The following is a 20,937-nucleotide window of genomic DNA, read 5'->3' as shown; positions in this document are numbered from 1 at the left end:
AGGTTCAATGACTATTTCCTTTAAGTCCAGATCTCTCAACCACTGACCAGAGACAAAATCAAGTCCAGAGTGCCACCCCAACGTGAGTAGGGCCATCAACTACTTGGGTCAGGTCCAAGGCCGTCATGGAAGCCATGAACTCCCGAGCTACCGTCGATGACGAGCCGGACGATGCCAAGTTAAAGTCCCCCATGACTAAAAGTCTGGGGGTCTCAACTGCCACCCCAGCAAGCACCTCCAGGAGCTCGGGCAGGGCAGCTGTCACGTAGCAAGGAGCCAGGTACGCGATCAGCAAGCCCATCTGACATCTATGACCCCATCTCACAAGAGGATTCGCACCCGGCAATCTGAGGTACAGTGGTCTCCCTCGGCTCTAGACTCTCTCTAATCACAACCGCCACCCCGCCACCCCTACCCCGGCCCCTCGGCTGGTGGAATGCTCGGAAACCCGGTGGGCACATCTGAACAAGGGGGACGCCCCCCTCTGGGCCCAACCAGGTCTCCGTGCGCCCATAAGGTCCGCGCACCCCCTGAATAAGATCGTGAATTAGGGGGCCTTATTGGCCACGGACCGTGCATTGCATAACATCAGCCAAGGCCAGGGCCCTGAGGATCCTGACCATCCGGGAACGGGAGAAGTTTGAGGGCTCGGGGCGCGCGATCGCCTGTAAGCATCGAGCGCGCACCCCGCTAACACGATATGAGCCCCACTTCCGCCATATCTGCCCTCCCCTTACCGTGGAAATAGCACCACCCTCCACCAATGGAACACCGACTCCCCATGACCTCGGACCCACCAACCCCCGCCACGAGCATGTGCAGGAACTGGACTCCCCGACGGGTTACCCCAACACCCACCCTTCCTCCCACCCCCAACCCAAGCCCGTCGGTTTCCTTCCCCTTAAAATCCCTTTAAAACTCCCTTAAAAATCTATTAAAACAGCCAATTAAAAACCCTAAGCCTCCTATTTTTAGCATGCCACCTCTCGGGACTCCAAAGCCCGTCCTCAAGGTGGGCCCTCGATAATCTGGAGGCCAGACCCGAGAGGGGCATCTCGCAGAGGCAAGAAGGTCAGCCGCAGTAAATGTTCGCATCACTGAGGCGGTCCGGGCAAGGCCCATCCTGGGCTGGTCAAGTTGGCAGCAAAAGTCATAACAGATGATAAAATGACCATGACCAGTCTGTCCTGATGGGAAATAGTTCGAGATAATCCATGTGCGGTAGATGACAAAACCGCTGACTCAGTCAGTTCACCACCCCATACAAGCGACCTGGGGTGGGCTAAGGAAGAAAGGGAGAGGACGATGGTAGGGATGTTATAAAGATGGTAAATAGTGGAGGGTGTCCGCTGGACCCGCTGGTCTTCCTCCGCGCTGTCACATATCCGCGCCACTAGGGCAAGGTCACAGCCACCCTGGGCCTATCGGGCCATCCGCCACTTCAAAGCACCGGGGCAGGCCACGCCGCCACCGCCTCCGCCAGGCCATCGCCACTGGCGCCCCCCATCGCCACCGCGAGCAGGCCACTGGAGCTCCCCAGATGAGAGGGGACACCCGTCGCCAAATCCGCCAGCAGACCCAGGGCTCACCAGTGACAACGCCCGACGGAGAGGGAAGGGCCAGGCGCCGCCTCGCCACCGCAGGTTCAAGGGCCGATGGAGCCCGGGCGGCCCTCAGATCTTCATTGGGCGCAGCCTCCGGGCCTCCCATCGCCACCGGAGACGCCCAGACTCAAACCTCAACTTCCACTGGCCAAGTCTTCCAGGCAGGGGTCCAGGGGCGCCCGCCCCTACCCCGCCCCCCCCCCCCCAAACCCGCAAAAAAGGGGGGCGGCGGGCCCGGCAGGCCGCTAGGCCGCCAGGATTCCCTCTGAGGCGCCGTGACTCCGCCGTGACTCCGGGGCTTCTCCCAACGCCCCGCGGAGTCGCTGGCGCCCAGCCACCCTATTTACGGGTGGCTGGATCTTCCTCCATCAGGGCGGGGGCCTATGATGGTATTAAGGCCCCCCCCCAGACCCAAAAAGAGCCTGGAAAGGCCCGTCGCCGCGTCCCCGATCAGCAGGGCGGCGCCATCTTGGACATGCGCAGAAGAAGTCCCTCTCTGTGAGAGCGCACGGGTCGGTGGGAGGCATAAGGTAATATCATCTTTCTGGTGTGTGCATGTGCACTGGACAACTGTTCTTTCAGTTTCTGGTGCTCCCATGAGTGTGACAACCAGCTGGCTGGCATGCTGGAACCCGGAAGAGTAATGGGTGATGGCTCCACCTGCCTGGAGAGATGGCTCTTTGTTCACCATCATGGATTTAGACTGATCTTTGCTGTTAGGCCCAACTAAATTCTGGACAGTAGCCAGCATATTCTGTCTAGTATATTAGCATGGGAAGTATAAAAAAAAAATCTCTTGGGGAAACTTGTGACGTAATAGGATTTCTTGGAAGCTTTTGTCCTCTAATTCCACAGAAATCAGTATTTAAGACTCAAATAATTTTATGGAGAGTTCTGGGATATTTCCAGATGAGATTTTACTGAGTAGAATTTTATGAGAACTCCAGATCTTATCACTTTTTGTGGCTGTGTGAGGTTCCTGTTTGTTGCAGGGGCCATTTTGGGTGAAGTGAAGCTGCTTTTACATTGTGTGTGAGTCTGTTATGTTGTGTTGTGTTGTGTGTGTGTGTGTGTGTGTGTCCTTCACAAGGACTTGGAGGCAGCTCCTCTGAGGAAAGAGGAGGCAGCAAAGCTCTGGCTTTCCCCGGGAGAAATTGCCCTGCCTCTGCAGCATTGGTCATGTGACTGAGTGGGTGTAGCCAAGTTGATGTCACTCATCGCAGGTGCCGCCCACCTTGCCTGAGTGACTTCAAGTTGGCCGTGCCACTCAGTCACATGACCACCAAGCCACGCCTACAAAATAAGCCACACCCACAGAACTGGTAGTAAAAAAAATTGGAACCCACCCCTGGGTCAGATGCTCTGGACCGTGAATGTACAAGCAGCCTGCTTGGGTGGGGAGGGAGGGAAGCCCAGGAAACCCGTCCTGGCCGACAGCTCTCTCCCCTAGGAAGCTACTGCTGGGATCCTATCTTAGCATCTTTGGGCATGCGAGCTCTTCTTTGTGTGCACATGCACACTAGAAACCAGAAGACCAGGTGGCCAGCATGCATGCACACTTCAGAAACTGGATTATTATTATTATTATTATTATTATTATTATTATTATTATTATTATTATTATTATTATTATTTATTCAATTTTTATACCGCCCTTCTCCCGAAGGACTCAGGGCTGTGTACAGCCAAGATAAAAACAGTACAAAATATACAATTTAAAATACTAATTAAAAAACTTATTATAAATGGCCACATATAACTAAAAACCCCATTAAAATTAATAATAAATTTAAAACCAATAAAAATAAAATTTAGATAAAATTTAGGCCAGCCCTGCGCGAATAAATAGATGAGTTTTCAATTCGCGGCGGAAGGTCCGAAGGTCAGGTATTTGGCGTAAACCCGGGGGAAGTTCATTCCAGAGGGTGGGAGCCCCCACAGAGAAAGATCTTCCCCTGCGGGCCGCCAGCCGACATTGCTTGGTGGACGGCACCCTGAGAAGTCCCTCTCTGTGAGAGCGCACGGGTCGGTGGGAGGCATAAGGTAATATCATCTTTCTGGTGTGTGCATGTGCACTGGACAACTGTTCTTTCAGTTTCTGGTGCTCCCATGAGTGTGACAACCAGCTGGCTGGCATGCTGGAACCCGGAAGAGTAATGGGTGATGGCTCCACCTGCCTGGAGAGATGGCTCTTTGTTCACCATCATGGATTTAGACTGATCTTTGCTGTTAGGCCCAACTAAATTCTGGACAGTAGCCAGCATATTCTGTCTAGTATATTAGCATGGGAAGTATAAAAAAAAAATCTCTTGGGGAAACTTGTGACGTAATAGGATTTCTTGGAAGCTTTTGTCCTCTAATTCCACAGAAATCAGTATTTAAGACTCAAATAATTTTATGGAGAGTTCTGGGATATTTCCAGATGAGATTTTACTGAGTAGAATTTTATGAGAACTCCAGATCTTATCACTTTTTTATAATTCTCATATTATTTTGTCTTCTTTTTTATCATGTAGAATATCTGGAATGCAGGGTGGAATTCCTGCAAAATGTCTTGTTGAATGATATGGCTAGGAGCTATTGACCTTTTTAAGAACAAGAGAAGCCCAGGGGCAAAATGCTAATTTAAATTCTTCATTACTCATATTTTTTCACTATATCATTACTCAATGTATTTTTTTCTTTGTATTCTATTGTATTGTTTGTCCATTCAGAACAATGGTTGATAAATTGTGTGTGTGGGGTATTTAAAAATTCAAAATAACTCTTGGAATTTTATTAATCTTATGTGTTTTATTGTTTTGACTGAAAAGGATTGCTCCATATGATCTTTACAAATAAAGATGCATTCTTTGGATGGATGGAGTTCCTTCCATGTAGGAGACCTGGATAAAATCACAGTTCTTGAAACATCCCAGGAAAATTCTTCCTTTTCACCTCCTTTTCTTCCCTTTGGGCATTACTATTTAGTTGCAAAATAATCCATTTAAAAAAGAATACTTGAAGTTAGATATCTTCAAAATTCTCCTCCTTTTTTCTTATATACTCTTCTATCATAAAACTTGTTTCAAAATAACCTGAATCTAGAGTTCAGAGGCTTGAAAAAATGTGCAAAAAGAATATCTTCATTCAATTGTAATCAAATAACTTTAATCAGCCAGGTGCTTTATCATTGTTAGCACTATATGAATAAACTGGAGTCATTTTTCTGGCAGAATGGAGTGAAAATAGCACACAGATGGTACAAGTACATTCTTTAAAAGATATTATTTTTTTAAAAAGTTATGTTATCATTATAAAGCATTTCTTTCATATGGAGACTGGATTTAACATGCTGGCTATCTTGAATTCTAGCCTAATTTGGCATTCTAGCATATACATAGGACTGTCTCTGAACCACATCTTTTAATTTTTCACAGGAAAATACCTTATGAGTAGTGCATATAAGAGACCCAGACTGGCTAGCACTTTTTCCATTAGTTCTCATTCAATAGTATGAAGAGAAAACAGTTTTTAAAATTTTCTTCTAATATTTTTGCCTCCAACTCCCAGTTCCAGATTTTCTCATCTGCTTCTTTTCATTTGACATAGACTCTAACACCATCCATCATCCCTCTTTATTAGCAGCAGATAGAGAAGCTTTCACTATGTAACAAAGGGCGAATCCTTCCACCCTTGTGGTGTTTATTTTATCACTGCATCAAGATTCTTGCTTGAATTATTCATTTGTTGATACATAACAATCTGATGACTCTTGTTACAGCTGAGAAAATCAGGAACGAAAATGGTGAAAACAGTCACAGAATGTAATGAAATGATTCAGCAAAATAAAGTGATGAAAAGAATTGTAAAAGTAATTTGTACCTTTTTTAAAGTAAGAATAATTAAATATATTTGCCAAAGAGTCAGTAGAGATGAACTGTTGGCAGTACATTTTATCAAAATAAATGCTTCATGTTTTTATGTCATTACTCTGCATCCATGAGAAACATGTGCTAGATAAGATACACAATCTTCTTCTGCAGATTATGTTTCACAGAGTTACTTGTATCCTTTCAGGAAATTATGGAAATTCCTGACATGGTGAACAGAAAGTGGGAGGGGGAGAGGAATCTCTCTCTCTCTCTCTCTCTCTCACACACACACACACACACACACACACACACACACACACACGTCCCATCTTGGCGTAGCCAAACCAGATGTAGCATTAAGTATTTAAATATATTCACTGTGATCATCTTTTCTTTAAAGAAATAGAAGGATGAATCTCCCCATTCCCATGATCCAACCAAAATTTCCATTTTCAGGAACTATTATTTGGCACAGGAAATAAGTTTTCTTTGGCACCAATGGAAATTTTCCTTTCCTTCTCGTAGAAGAAACATTATGGAACTATATCATGTATTAAAAATGCCATGTTCCCATTCTTACCATCCTGGCTGCTACTGTTGAGAGAGGGAAAACAATTATAATAAATACATTACTACATTTAATATGTCTGTTTCAGATTTTAGACCACAGAAGAACTGAGATGATGAATCATATATATAGCATTTTATATATGCAATTACACATGTGGCTGAGAACAGATGTTCTATGTGCTGAAGTGAAGACTTCTGTGTCTCCCAGCCAAGGTTAACTTTAATATCATTACTGGAAAAAGCAAAGTGTTTTTTAATCAAAATACAACAAATTAATTTTGACCAATTCTTTCTGTTTATGTTAGCAGTAAATTATAGTTCTAAAGAAATATTTGGAATCTACAAGTACAACTTTGTAAGATGCAGCAACCATGAAATTTTCAACCTTTAGAGAATGATGCATAAGAAATGAGTATATAAATGTAGGTGTTTGTTAGACTTCAGAATAGAAGGACTTCACTGTTCATTTACGTAAGTGCTTAAGAGATTTTCATAGAAAAATACAGTGAAGTTAACTATGTTCTCATTAATATTGCATTTGTTCTGCAGAGTTCATTGTTCCATTTAGTAAAACATGAAACAATATAGGTGAAGGCAAGCAATACTATTCAATTAAATATGCAATTTTCAGGCAGTTAACAATGCTGGTACTTTCTCTTAATACTTTTAAATTATTCATATTTTAAAAGCGCAGATACTGTTCATTAAATATTAAAGAATAATTTAAAACAATGTAGCTGCATTAAGTGAAGATAATGTATTAGAGGAAAACCTTCCTTATGATCAATCATATAGAAGTTCTTTAAAATAGGATATGGTATCTATGTCTTCCTATAGGATGACGTGGGATTCCCATCAGTTCCATGAAATGTGGCTAATGGGCAGCGATTATGGAAAAATATAGACTTCTGGAGCGTTTGATTACACATCCTGCCTGAAACACTTAGAAGAACAGAAGATGGAAATACATTTTATTTTCCATCTCTCCATTATTTCAATGGATTGCATTTCTAAAGGTCTCCATTTTGCCTCCTCTGCAACAGATCCCTGCCTGACACTTGAAGGGATGATCTGTGCTTTGATTTAGTTCCGTCTTAGTGGTATGCAGCTGCCATGCTTTAAGGAGAGAACCCAAATGCAAAATGGATTGCTTGCCAGAAGAAGGGAAGTTTGTCATCATAGCGCTGTTTGCAAAATGGAAAAATACTAGCGCCTTATTTCCGTTCTAATGATGAGTTGAAAATCATATGTGTCTAGGCATAGGTTTGTAGTGTAATGCATTCAGTTCTTGGTAAGCAAAGGAATTTCAGGCCAGAAAGGATCCATGCTATCAGGTAGCATCTCTCTCGTAAACACTCATATTAGCCTGCGCTCTTAGCATCCTGATTCCATGTATGTATATCTAAAAATATAGATCAATTAAAAATGCATTTTGGATTGGTAAGGATATAGGAACTTTGGTTGTCTGAAAACATAAATTATGTCCCTAAATACTACCTTCAAATGTGTCATACATATCTAAAGTTCCACTAAAATCATCATGTAATATTTTCACTCAAAGTTGTATTATTTGTCCTCTCCTCCACTAAATTGTAATTTGGGCTATAAGTTGAATCTAAACTAAACACAATATACTTTTTCCCAACAAATATCCCAAACATCCTCTGGCTGCTGTTTCTGAGCTATGGATCTAACAAAAAATCTTCTCATGTAATATATAAGGGTGAAACTGCAGGTTTCCTTCCTGACTTAACTTCGGAAATGGGTCTGGATAGCATTGACCCCATGGAATTAAAACACATCTCAAAATCCACAGCCAGAAATTTACAAGAACACAAGATTGTTTTACATTGATTACATTCAACTTTTAGTGTGTTATAAATGCAGAAAAAACATACACACAAACCTACACAAACAGAATCTTTAGTCCTTGCCAGCTCACTGTCATGACTATCTGGATAGTGAAATTACTTCATCAAGAAAATTATGACAGAAAATTATGAGAGAAAACCACTTACTCATCTTTAGATTAAATTAGATTTAGATTTAGATTAAAATGTAATGTTTCATCATTGTCAACACACTTTTCTCCGTAGAAAATGGACTCTGCACAATATATGTCCATCAAATAAGGATAACAGTTGCTAGAAGGTCCATTTTAGAAATTGTTCTCCCACATATCAGTTGTTTAGCTTAACTGAAAATAGCCCTTTCTGTGCTAAAAGCTGTGCAAGTTTCTCCTATTCATATACAAGGGGAAGGAGGTGTCTGCAGTCAAGTAATTAATATAGACTTTCTCACAAAATTTTGGAAGGAATTCATATTTTTTTCTTTGATGACCCTTATTCTAAAATGACTCTCATGGTTATATTGCATATGATGGTGTTGAGCAGAGGAAAAGACGATAGAAGTTGGAGTTGTATTTAGTCTCCCTTGCTCTCTTGCTAAATCTCTCCACCTATTTCACACACATATCAACAGCCCAGAGACATTAGTTTTCCTCTGAAGAAATACTTCCAGCTGGGATCCAACATGCTGCAGTTGTAGTCTTTGCTCAGCACCCACCTGGCTGGTTGAGAAGCCATCTGTGGTGGTGAAGCATGGAGCAGCAAACTTACCATTTTCTCCTCTCCAGAGTGCTACCTGCTCACATTCGTCCCTTCAGCCATCTGGTGCAGATGTCATTGTTATACCTCAGCTAATGTCTTGGCCACCCTGCTCCTCAGGGCATTTTCTTAGCAGCTTGATTGCCAATATTGAGCTACTTTCTGTTCTTTGCTGCAAAGCTTGAGCATGACAACAGGAGGATGGGTAAATGTAAAGCAAACTGAAGGTCCTAAGCCTTCAAGGGTGATTGCGGGCATGCTGTGCATATTCTTCCAGGAGGGCCACAGAGGTATTGACTCCATTAGCACATAGTTCAAAAATCTATTCCTCCACCCACCCAAAAAAATTAAAGAGATTTTTTTTCTTCCTTGACTTCTCTGTAACATGACCCTGAGTCCAATCACTGGCTTTCCAGTATATATGTTCTCTGTTGGCATGAGGAAAGTATGTGGACAATATGTATATGCATATAGGATACATCCAGGAAGAAAGATTTGAACATTGTCAGTGGAACAATGGTGGCCTATGTCAACCTACAGGTCTTGCATAAAAGACATTTCACTTCTGATATTCATGAAGAGTGCAACGAACACTGCAGTTTCTTGGACTTCTTAGGAAACTGCCTTGATCAAGGCAGATCATTGGTCCAATTAGCTAAGTATTGTATACATCAAGGGTGTCAAACTGGCAGCCTGCAGGCCGGATGCATTGCGTGCAGGCCTCGCCTATCTCAGCTTCGCAAAGGGAAGAAAATCACGAAATGTCACGTGACAGCAACATGATGCCGCGAGTTTGACACCCCATGGTCTACACAGAGTTGCAAGTAGGTCTTATGAACATCCAAAAGAGCCTATCTTAACCCAGCATAAACATGGAATATTCTGTATATAAAGTGATTGCTCTAATTTGAGCAGTGGCTTATCTCTTATATACACCTGAACAAATTTAAGAACTTTCTCGTCTCATGAGCAATTTCAAGATCTCAGATAAATTTCAAATATCTTAATAATGTGTTGACCTAGGATAACTGTAACTCTAATTCTACCTGTAAGCCCAAGCATAACCCACAAATCAAAAAATGAGAACAAAATAATAGTGATTTTAAAAATACTACAAATATACTGAATGGACTTCCAGAAGGAGCATCTCAAGACACAAGGCAGGAACGACTTCCCAATGAGCTAAGGCAGGGGTCAGCAACCCGTGCCTCTGGAGCCACATGTGGCTCTTTCATCCCTCTCTTGCGGCTCCTTGTTGCTGGTCGGCTCCACAGTTGATAGGACTTTCAGTTAGGACAGGTAGAGAAAAAAGGATGCGTGCTAGGAAGTGACTCTAAGGGGGGCGGTGAACTGACTTCCGGTCAACAGAGGAAAAAGAACACTGTGCTAGGAGGAGACTATGATGGGGAAAATGGATTTCCAGTCGGCTCCAGAATTAATATAATATAACAACAGAGTTGGAAGAGATCTTGGAGGCCTTCTAGTCCAACCCCCTGCCCAGGCAGGAAACCCTACACCATCTCAGACAGATGGTTATCCATTTTCTTTAAAATTTCCAGTGTTGGAGCATTCACATTTCTGCAAGCAAGTCGTTCCACTTATTAATTGTTCTAACTGTCAGGAAATTTCTCCTTAGTTCTAAGTTGCTTCTTTCCTTGATCAGTTTCCACCCATTGCTTCTTGTTCTACCCTCAGGTGCTTTGGAGAACAGCCCGACGCCCTCTTCTTTGTGGCAATCCCTGAGATATTGGAACACTGCTATCATGTCTCCCCTAGTCCTTCTTTTTATTAAATTAGATATACCGAGTTCCTGCAACCGTTCTTCATATGTTTTAGCCTCCAGTCCCCTAATCATCTTTGTTGCTCTTCTCTGCACTCTTTCTAGAGTCTCAACATCTTTTTTACATCGTGGCGACCAAAACTGGATGCAATATTCCAAGTGTGGCCTTACCAAGGCATTATAAAGTGGCACTAACACTTCACATGATCTTGATTCTATCCCTTTTTTTATGCAGCCCAGAACTGTGTTGGCTTTTTTAGTAGCTGCTGCACACTGCTGGCTCATATCTAAATGGTTATCCACTAGGACTCCAAGATCCCTCTCACAGGTACTACTATTGAGCTTCCGGTTAAGACCTTTGTGGCTTTTTGAGGGTTTAAGGTTACCAACCTCTGAGCTAAGGACTAAACTATTACAATAAAAATAATTTAAATTATATAAGAAAACTTCTCTTTTTTATCTTTTTCCTAACCATGTGCTAGTTAGCATCCAGTCCACAGACTCTTTTCTTTCTAGAATATAGAGATAAACAAAAATTAAAACATTTTTTCATCTTCCATCTTGATGCAAAATGAATCTCACAAAATTATCTGTGTTTGCTGATTAACTGAGGAAAAGAATCAGGAAAAAATAATCTTTGTTCCAATTTTCAGTTATTTCAAAGAGCTCAGTTGCCTAGAAAGCTGCAAAATATGATCTGAACAGATTGATCTAAACCAGTGTTTTTCAATCTTGGCAGTTTTTACATGGGTGGTCTTCAACCTCCAGAATTCCCCAGCCAGAAATTACAAGCTGGGGAATTCTGGGAGTTCATGTCCACCCATCTGAAAATTGTCAAGGTTGAGAAACACTGATATAAACAATTTAGCTTCAGTTGGACTAGGCCTTAAATTTTAATGGGAACAGTATTTCAGATCATATACAGATTCAATATCTAAATTTGTTTGCTCACTACAGTGGAGGGAAAAACATGAGAATATGGCAGGGAATATGGCAGAGCAGCACTTATAGTTGACCCTATATGAAAAAGGTTATCTGGAGCCTTTCCAATTTGGGTTCAGGCCCAGGCATGGAATGGAGATTTCATTGGTCATAGTTATAGACTATTATTATATGTTTCTCATTACAATTTAATCTACCCTTTTCTGCCCAAGAAGACAACTTAGAAGCTACAAAATGCAGCCCTCTGTTTGCTAACTGGTAAGTAGTGGTACAAGAGAATAACACTTATCTTGTGAGAGCTGTTGGTTGTCATCAGGTTACTAGAGCCACTTTAAGGTGCTAGTTATGATTTATAAAGCCTTATATGGATTGGATTCTCACTATATTTACAACCTGACCTAGGTAGATTTTGACTAGAGGTCAAGAGCACAAGCTGAGAATTTTTCCTTCACAAGAGATTAAGGAAAGGCAGCCAGGAAACAAGCTGCCTCACTGTGGAGCAGCTTGTCTGTTAAAGCCACAATGTATTTGGAATTAGCCAACTCAGGGAGGATGTATTACATAATTTAGGGACATGTGATCTATTTTATGCACTTTAATGCTTTGTTTTGAGGTTTTCAATGGTTTTTATGTTATTGTAAGTCTTAGGAGTAGGTGTCATTGTGTAAATAAATTATAGACAATGAACCTTGGAAATAGTATTTTTTCTTGGTGAATCCCAATATCTTTGTCTATTTCTTATCAGTATTTTTCAAGAGTCCCAATCCTTATCTTAAAGGACTTTGTAATTATCTTTTTAGCTCTTTCATTTCTTTACAGAAGTCATCCATTTTCTGGTTAATTATCTCACCTTTAGCTGCTGTTTGTTTGTAGCTGCTCAATAAAAGATTTCAAAAGCATCAAGAGTTCTGAATTAGAAACTTCTATAGCTCCCGGAATGCTGACAGGATCAGAATTAAAATAGCTCTCTCTCATACATCAGAAATGTATCAGCTTCACTAGGTTTATCAGCAATTTCAGCCATGTCAGCCCTTTAGGTTTTATTTTCCAGTTTTTCAATAAAAACCATCCTCCTCCATGAATGAAGGAATGAAGAGAGTGTTTTTTTCTTGCAGTGAGCTTTTTTCTGCTTACCAGTTAAATAAGACAAAAGTCTCAGAAAAAAATAAAATTTTTAATGAGAAGAATGTAAGACCTGCAGCAACTGCAGTGTGTCTTAATGTTAAATCCATCTCAGTAACTATCACTATTGTGGTTACCTGATTTCATGAAATACTGGACTTCTCTGGATGATTTATCACTGATCACTGGGCATATTTTTTTCTCCAAGATTTCTGCTGTTCAACCTAATTAGTTTAAAAACGTTATCTGTAGTCTTTGCTATTATCTTTGTTGGCTACTGATCTTAGCAGTTGTTATCTGGGGGTTATAGCAAATTATTCTATATGATGTAGTGTGTATCAGTGCACTGATGGAACAAAACACAAAAAAGAACTTAGTGGAAATGTGCCCATAAACTCATCAAAACATTTCATTGTTCAAAATGGCAATTCAACATTTTGTTACATGAATTTAAAGCCTTGGGTTTGATCTTATTCCATGTCCCCCACCGTTTCTTTAGATGTACCAAGTTAATGTATTTTGTATGATTATAGATTATACAGTAAGTCAGCACTTCATTACTAAAAAAACCGAGCAAATAAATAGAACTTCCTGTCAGGCAATGGTGACCTTCCTGTGTTGAATGTACTACTGTACTTCCTGACCATGTACTAATTGCAGAGCTGATTCTCTTACTTAAGGCCCATGTTTACTTACATGATGGCATTCTTTAAGAGGTTGAATTAGTGAATAATCAAAACAAAGTCTTGAGCTATTTGTACAACCAATGTAAAATAGAGGATTTCTATTATTTATGGCTTAGGGATCCAGTCCATCTGGTCTCAGCTTTTGCCGGTTGGCATAACACACAAGCAGAGGCTCTCAGTGAGCTGGAGACTCTTTCATGAACTATATATGTCAATTTCTCCTCTTTTGTTCAAAAGGTCCTTTAAGATCCTATGTTCATATGGCTATTGGGCATATGAAACTGAAAGTGAACTTTCTGTTCTGGCAGTCACCCCTTCAAGATACTATAGCCGTGATGGTGAACCTATGGCACGTGTGCCACAGGTGGCATGCGGAGCCATATCTGTGGGCATACGAGCGTTGCCCTAGACCAGCTCCAGTGCACATGCATGTACCAGCCAGCTGATTTTCAGGTCTTTTGGGTCCACTGGAAGTCAGGAAAAGGATGATTCTGGCCTCCAGATGGCCACCTGGGGGGGGGAGGCTGTTTTCACCCTCCCCAGGCTCCTTGAAAGCCTCTGGAGCCTGGGGAGAGCAAAAAACAGCCCCACAGGAAGTCAGGAAACAGGCTTTTTCAGCCTCTGGTGGGCCTCCAGTGGGTGGGGAAGGCTGTTTTTGCCCTCCCCAGGCTCCTAGAAAGCCTCTGGAGTCTGGGTCGGGCAAAAAACAGGCCTACCAGGCCCACCATGCCATCACCTGCCAAAAGTGGAGGTCGCACGGGGGATTACACATGCCTGCATGGGCAGTGAGGTGCAGTGAATTATGGGTGTGGGCATGGGCGTGCGTGACCCCCTCATGCTCCCTCCCACTCCCCCCTCCTTTTGGCACACAACGACAAAAATGTTAGCTATCACTGTACTATAGAGTTCATGATGTGCACTGGCTCACATATGATGTAAAATGTATATATTTTGCTACAAACAGGTCATTAATGGCCCACCTGCTGGATCCCAAGATCTTTCTCCTGTGCTTTGAGAGTTAGACATATTTCTGGTTTCCACATCTCCTATGATGTAAAATAGTAGTTTGCATCAGGGGTGAAATGCTCCTGGTTCAGACCGGATCAGGTGATCCGGTAGCAATGGGGACAGGTAGTTTGGAGAACCAGTAGAAAAAATTCCTGTCCCCCGCCCAGTCCTGCCCACTCAATCGCTTGGTCCCTGTTTGCCTACTTGCTGCTTTTTTCGGGCTCACTCCTGCCTTGCTTTGCTTTGGCTGCTGCAATCAATTGCATCAACTTGCAACTGAATCTGCCTGCCTGCAATCTATCTCATCGGTGAGCAACTCAATCTGCCTGCCTTGTCCCTTGAATGGGTAAGTAACTGGGAGGGGGGGGCTTTTAAAAAATAGTTAATTGGTTTTTTTTAAAGAGTTTTATTTTTTTTAGACATAGCAATTAACTTTAAATTGCTACATCTAAATTTAAAAGAAAGTTTTAAATTGAACTGCTTTTATCTAAAAATATAAATAAAATAAAATAAAATAATAAAATATTAGTGCAGCTTTCTGAGATTTGGTGTGTTTCTGTAGTGTTTCCCTCTAACTATACAAACACACAAAATCTCAAAAAGCTGAATGTGGCATTTGTGTGTGTGTGTGTGTGTGTGTGTGTGTGTGTGTGTGTAAAGTGTGAAAGTTGGTATTTGGGCTTTTTGAGGTTCCTGCTTGTTGCAGGGGCCATTTTGGGTGAAGTGCAGCTGCTTTTACATTGTGTGTGAGTCAGTTCTGGGAGCACGAAGCTGAAGCCTGAAGATGACGAATGAGACTTTGTCGAAACGTCGCCAAGACACTTCCAATTTTATGTGGGAGAAAACCCGAATAACCAAAGACCTACATACAAACACCCGCGAAAACCTCAGAAAACAAATATATATATATATATATATATATATAAACAAATATATATATGGAAAGAACACTAGGACAGGAACGGTAGGCACGTTTGTGCTCTTATGCACGCCCCTTAAAGTCCTCTTAGGAAAGGGGTGAGGTCAACAGTGGATAGATTTTGGTTAAAGCTTTTGGGGTTATGAGAAGAGACCACAGAGTCAGGTAATGCATTCCAAGCACAGATAATTCTGTTACAGAAATCATATTTTCTACAATCCAAACTGGAGTGGTTGACATTAAGTTTAAATCTATTGGTAGCTCTTGTATTATTGCAGTTGAAACTGAAGTAGTCTTTAACAGGAAGGACATTACAATAGATGATTCTATGAGCTAAACCCAGGTCCTGTCAGAGGCGACGGAGTTCCAAGTTTTCTAAACCCAGGATTTCAAGTCTGGTGGGATAAGGTATTTTGTTGGTTATGGAGGAGTGGAGAACACTTCGCGTATAATACCTCTGGACACGCTCAACTGTATTGATGTCAGAAATCATATATGGTGGACTTGCAAAAAAGTTAAAGCCTTTTGGATTAAAATATGGTGGATTATGCAGAACATTTTGAAAAAGAAGATCAAGTTTGTTCCACAGTTCTTTTTATTAGGAATAATCTCAGATTGCACTGTTATAGAGACAAAACTGATTCTGAATTTAATAACTGCTGCAAGATTATTGATTGCACAATATTGGAAGAAAGAAGACTTACCTACAATTGGAGAATGGATTAGTAAAGTATCAAATTTAGCAGAAATGGCAAAAATTTCTGCCTACTTGAAAGACTGTACACAAGAAAAATATATATTGGAATGGAGGAAGTGGATTGATTATATTCAAAATAAGTATCAGATTAAAAAATATCAATTAGTTTTTGAGTGAAGTTAGGAATTATTATGTATTAGTTTAAGAAAGAAGGGAATTGATAGTGTGATGGTGTGAAATGGAATATGTTTTATGTTATATTTTAGATTATGTTTGTTAGTTACAATACCCTGTATTCTGTTCTGGGAAGTCTCGGGGAAGGAGGCGGGAAGGGGAAGACTATAAATTGATTGGTTGCCATTGTACAGGAATAATGGTAGAATTAAACAAGTTGGAATGGTGTAATGTCGGGACTGCTCGGCAAACACTCCCGAAGGGAAAGGGTAAGGAAAGAGGAGTAAAGAAGAAATGTGGTATGGGTTCCAGACAGGCTAGCTGTAATCAAGAATTGGCCTAGCAAAAGTTTTATATGCTCTGGTCAGTAGTATGGTGTTTTTGGAAAAGAAGCTATGTAAGATTAGGTTAACAACTCTTAGAGCCTTTTTTGCTATGTAGTTGCAGTGGCCTTTGGCACTTAGATCATTAGATATGAAAACTCCAAGATCTTTGACAGGGTGGAGGTCATCTGTAAGGTAATGTCCATCAAGCATGTACTTAGTGATTGGGTTCTTTTTTCCAATACGTAAGACTGAGCATTTGCCGGTTGAGATTTGTAGTTGCCAAATTTTAGACCAAGCGTTTAGATGATCAAGGTCTTTTTGAATGGTAGATGTATTGTTGGTGGTGTTAAACAGTTTGACATCATCAGCAAAGAGACCACAGAGTCAGGTAATGCATTCCAAGCACAGATAATTCTGTTACAGAAATCATATTTTCTACAATCCAAACTGGAGTGGTTGACATTAAGTTTAAATCTATTGGTAGCTCTTGTATTATTGCAGTTGAAACTGAAGTAGTCTTTAACAGGAAGGACATTACAATAGATGATTCTATGAGCTAAACCCAGGTCCTGTCAGAGGCGACGGAGTTCCAAGTTTTCTAAACCCAGGATTTCAAGTCTGGTGGGATAAGGTATTTTGTTGGTTATGGAGGAGTGGAGAACACTTCGCGTATAATACCTCTGGACACGCTCAACTGTATTGATGTCAGAAATCATATATGGTGGACTTGCAAAAAAGTTAAAGCCTTTTGGATTAAAATATGGTGGATTATGCAGAACATTTTGAAAAAGAAGATCAAGTTTGTTCCACAGTTCTTTTTATTAGGAATAATCTCAGATTGCACTGTTATAGAGACAAAACTGATTCTGAATTTAATAACTGCTGCAAGATTATTGATTGCACAATATTGGAAGAAAGAAGACTTACCTACAATTGGAGAATGGATTAGTAAAGTATCAAATTTAGCAGAAATGGCAAAAATTTCTGCCTACTTGGAGGAAGTGGATTGATTATATTCAAAATAAGTATCAGATTAAAAAATATCAATTAGTTTTTGAGTGAAGTTAGGAATTATTATGTATTAGTTTAAGAAAGAAGGGAATTGATAGTGTGATGGTGTGAAATGGAATATGTTTTATGTTATATTTTAGATTATGTTTGTTAGTTACGATACCCTGTATTCTGTTCTGGGAAGTCTCGGGAAGGAGGCGGGAAGGGAAGACTATAAATTGATTGGTTGCCATTGTACAGGAATAATGGTAGAATTAAACAAGTTGGAATGGTGTAATGTCGGGACTGCTCGGCAAACACTCCCGAAGGGAAAGGGTAAGGAAAGAGGAGTAAAGAAGAAATGTGGTATGGGTTCCAGACAGGCTAGCTGTAATCAAGAATTGGCCTAGCAAAAGTTTTATATACTCTGGTCAGTAGTATGGTGTTTTTGGAAAAGAAGCTATGTAAGATTAGGTTAACAACTCTTAGAGCCTTTTTTGCTATGTAGTTGCAGTGGCCTTTGGCACTTAGATCATTAGATATGAAAACTCCAAGATCTTTGACAGGGTGGAGGTCATCTGTAAGGTAATGTCCATCAAGCATGTACTTAGTGATTGGGTTCTTTTTTCCAATACGTAAGACTGAGCATTTGCTGGTTGAGATTTGTAGTTGCCAAATTTTAGACCAAGCGTTTAGATGATCAAGGTCTTTTTGAATGGTAGATGTATTGTTGGTGGTGTTAAACAGTTTGACATCATCAGCAAAGAGAACACAGTTACTTGAGATATGGTCACAAAGATCATTTATGTATAGTATAAAGAGAGTTGGTCCAAGAACGCTACCTTGAGGAACGCCACTCTTGACAGGAACAGGATTTGATAGAGCATTACCAATTTTAACCACTTGTTGTCTGTTAGACAGAAAAGCAGATATCCAATTGTGTAGGGGTCCTGAAATGCCATAGGATTTTAATTTTAGGAGAAGTTTATCATGTACTACTGAGTCAAAAGCTTTGCAGAAGTCTATGTAGATTGCATCAATGCCACCCCACCTTGCCCTGAGTGACTTCAAGTTGGCCAGTCCACTCAGTCACATGACCACCAATCCATGCCCACCAAATAAGCCACACCCACAGAACCGGTAGTAAAAAAATTTGGAACCCACCCCTGGGTCAGATGCTCCGGACCGTTAACGTGCATTGCCATGGGCTAGAGGGCTGGGGCCGCACAAGAAGCCCACTTGGGTGGGGAGGGAGGGAAGCCCTGGCCCACCTGTCCTGTCCAACAGCTCTCTCCCCTAGGAAGCTACTGCTAGGATCCCATCTTCGCATCTTTGGGCACGCGAGCTCTTCTTCGTGTGTACATGCACACCAGAAACCAGAAGACCAGGTGGCCAGCATGCATGAACATTCCGGAAACAGGAATATCATCTTAGATTTCACCCCTGGTGTGCATTATACACAGGTTTCCTTTTAGCTGTGGCTTTATAGATCCCAGCAGGTAAGTAGAGAGTAGACCTTATTATTCTTATTAAAGGTTTTCATGGGCTTTGACAAATGGTTTAGTTTGGAGGAAGACTTTTGGAGTACTGTTTGTGCATTTTACACATCTGCAAAATGGAAGTGAGCCTTTTGAACATGAATAAATTATGCTTTTTCTAGGTTTCATCCTCAGTGCTTTTGGTATCCACATTGCTATGCTTGAAAAGAACTTCTGTGTATGACTATGGATAACCTAATGGCCCATCTCAGTTCCATAGAACTGGAAAGATATATGACAATATAGAGAAACAGCTGAAAGAAAACAGGATTAAAAAAAATAATTTTATAGGAAAGCGGGGTGAATCGAACAGAAATTAAAGAGGGACTGAAAGAAAACTGACTAACATCATGAAAATATTATTGTATATACTTCACTACAAGTCAGACAAAATAAGAAAAAGAGGCATGGATTTGGTGACAGGGAGAGAATTTATCACAAGGGAAGAGGAAGAGGAGGGAGGTGGTTTCTCTTTTCCTCTTTGTCTTCAAATTAACCTGCCAGAAAAAATTATGGTTGGAGAATAGAGTGAGACAAACAACAGACCAGAGATAGAACAAATGCATCACATCCCTTCACCAAGCACTCTGGCAACAGGAGTTGTAAAACTGATAAAACATACTGGCAGCTATTTATGCCAATATTTAGAGATGAGCTAAATGAAGAGGGCTCAGCTGGATGAGAAGCCGATGAGTTTTTCCTCCAGCTATCTCCGTATGAAGGAAAATTGTGACTTTATTGTTAAAGTCCTAAATACCTGAAACCCCAATTAAAGCAATTTCAATCAACTATTTAATTTGAGGATTCCATCTGAGGTGATGACTCAAATGAGTCTCCTTTGAAGTGAATGTTCATGCTGAATCTTCTCATAATAATTGTTCTTTGCAGCAGTGACAGATCTCCAGCATTTAAAGGGATTGTTGTCCGTTGTATCAGAGGATTGAAATACTTATTACATTTAATCTCTGGCATGTAACTGACTTTTTTTTTAAAAAAATGTCATATGTGTGAGATCCTTTCCACTGGAGATACTTAAATGTCCCTACTTCAGGTGCTTTGTTCCTAACATTAACATGTTTAAATCTCAATTTATTTTCCTGAATTAGATAAAAGTCATACTTAATCACTTTAGCCAAATTCAGTCGATGCAGTTGCTCTTATTTTGCCTCAGTTTGCCTTGTGGCCTTTTGCATTGCATTCTCTCAGATGAAAATATGAGACGGGCAGGCTAAAATATACTATTGCAGATTCTCATCAACACAACTGTTAATTTGATATCTCATGAATTGACTTAGTGATTTTTCCTCCTTTTATGACCTTTCTTAGCCACAGTTGTTAAGTAAATCATTGCAATCGTTACATTAGTAACATGTTTTTTAAGTGAATCCGGCTTCCCCTTCCACTTTGCTTGTCCGAAGATTGCAAAATCTGACCCCAGGGCACCACAATCATCACAAATATGATCCAGTTGCCAAGCATCTGAATTTTGATCATATGATCAGGGGCATACAGCCACCATGGTAATTATGAAAAATGGTCTTAAGTCACTTTTTTCAGGGCCTTTGCAACTTTGAACAGTCACTAAATGACCTGTTGAAAGTCAAGGACTACTTCTATACAAACCTCAACTTAACAACAATAAGTTCACCTGGAAAAACAGGTCAAATAAATATTTTAGCTCATTGAATTATACTTCCCATACTTTACCTTTCCAACACTTTGCAGTTTGAGAATGGATGCTGAATTGATGCCATCTAGTGGCTGTAGTGCTTTCAGTACAATAGTTGGTGTTTCAGTAGTTAGCCTGTCGGCATCATTGTTCCCAATAAACAAGCAGGAGAATGCATCAAATCCACTCCTTAAAGGAAAGTTTCTTGTTGCACAGGTGGAAGTGAATACATTATTATTATGATTCATTGCACAGCCAGATGTTTACAGTAGACTGGATTTGGCATTTTTATCACCTATCATGTCTTTCCTAAGGAACTTGATTAGGTAGATGTTGTTGTTTGATGGTGTTAACAGTATTGCTGCAGGATGAAAGCTGTTCCAAGTAAAGTTGCCTTTTGCAGTTGACTGGTGATTATTATTATAGTTCGCCTCATGGTCAGCCAGATGTTT

This window comes from Ahaetulla prasina, chromosome 3 (assembly GCF_028640845.1).
Source record: "Ahaetulla prasina isolate Xishuangbanna chromosome 3, ASM2864084v1, whole genome shotgun sequence".
NCBI lineage: Eukaryota > Metazoa > Chordata > Lepidosauria > Squamata > Colubridae > Ahaetulla > Ahaetulla prasina.
The sequence above is the reverse complement of the archived record's forward strand: the minus strand, read 5'-3'. Positions refer to the sequence as shown.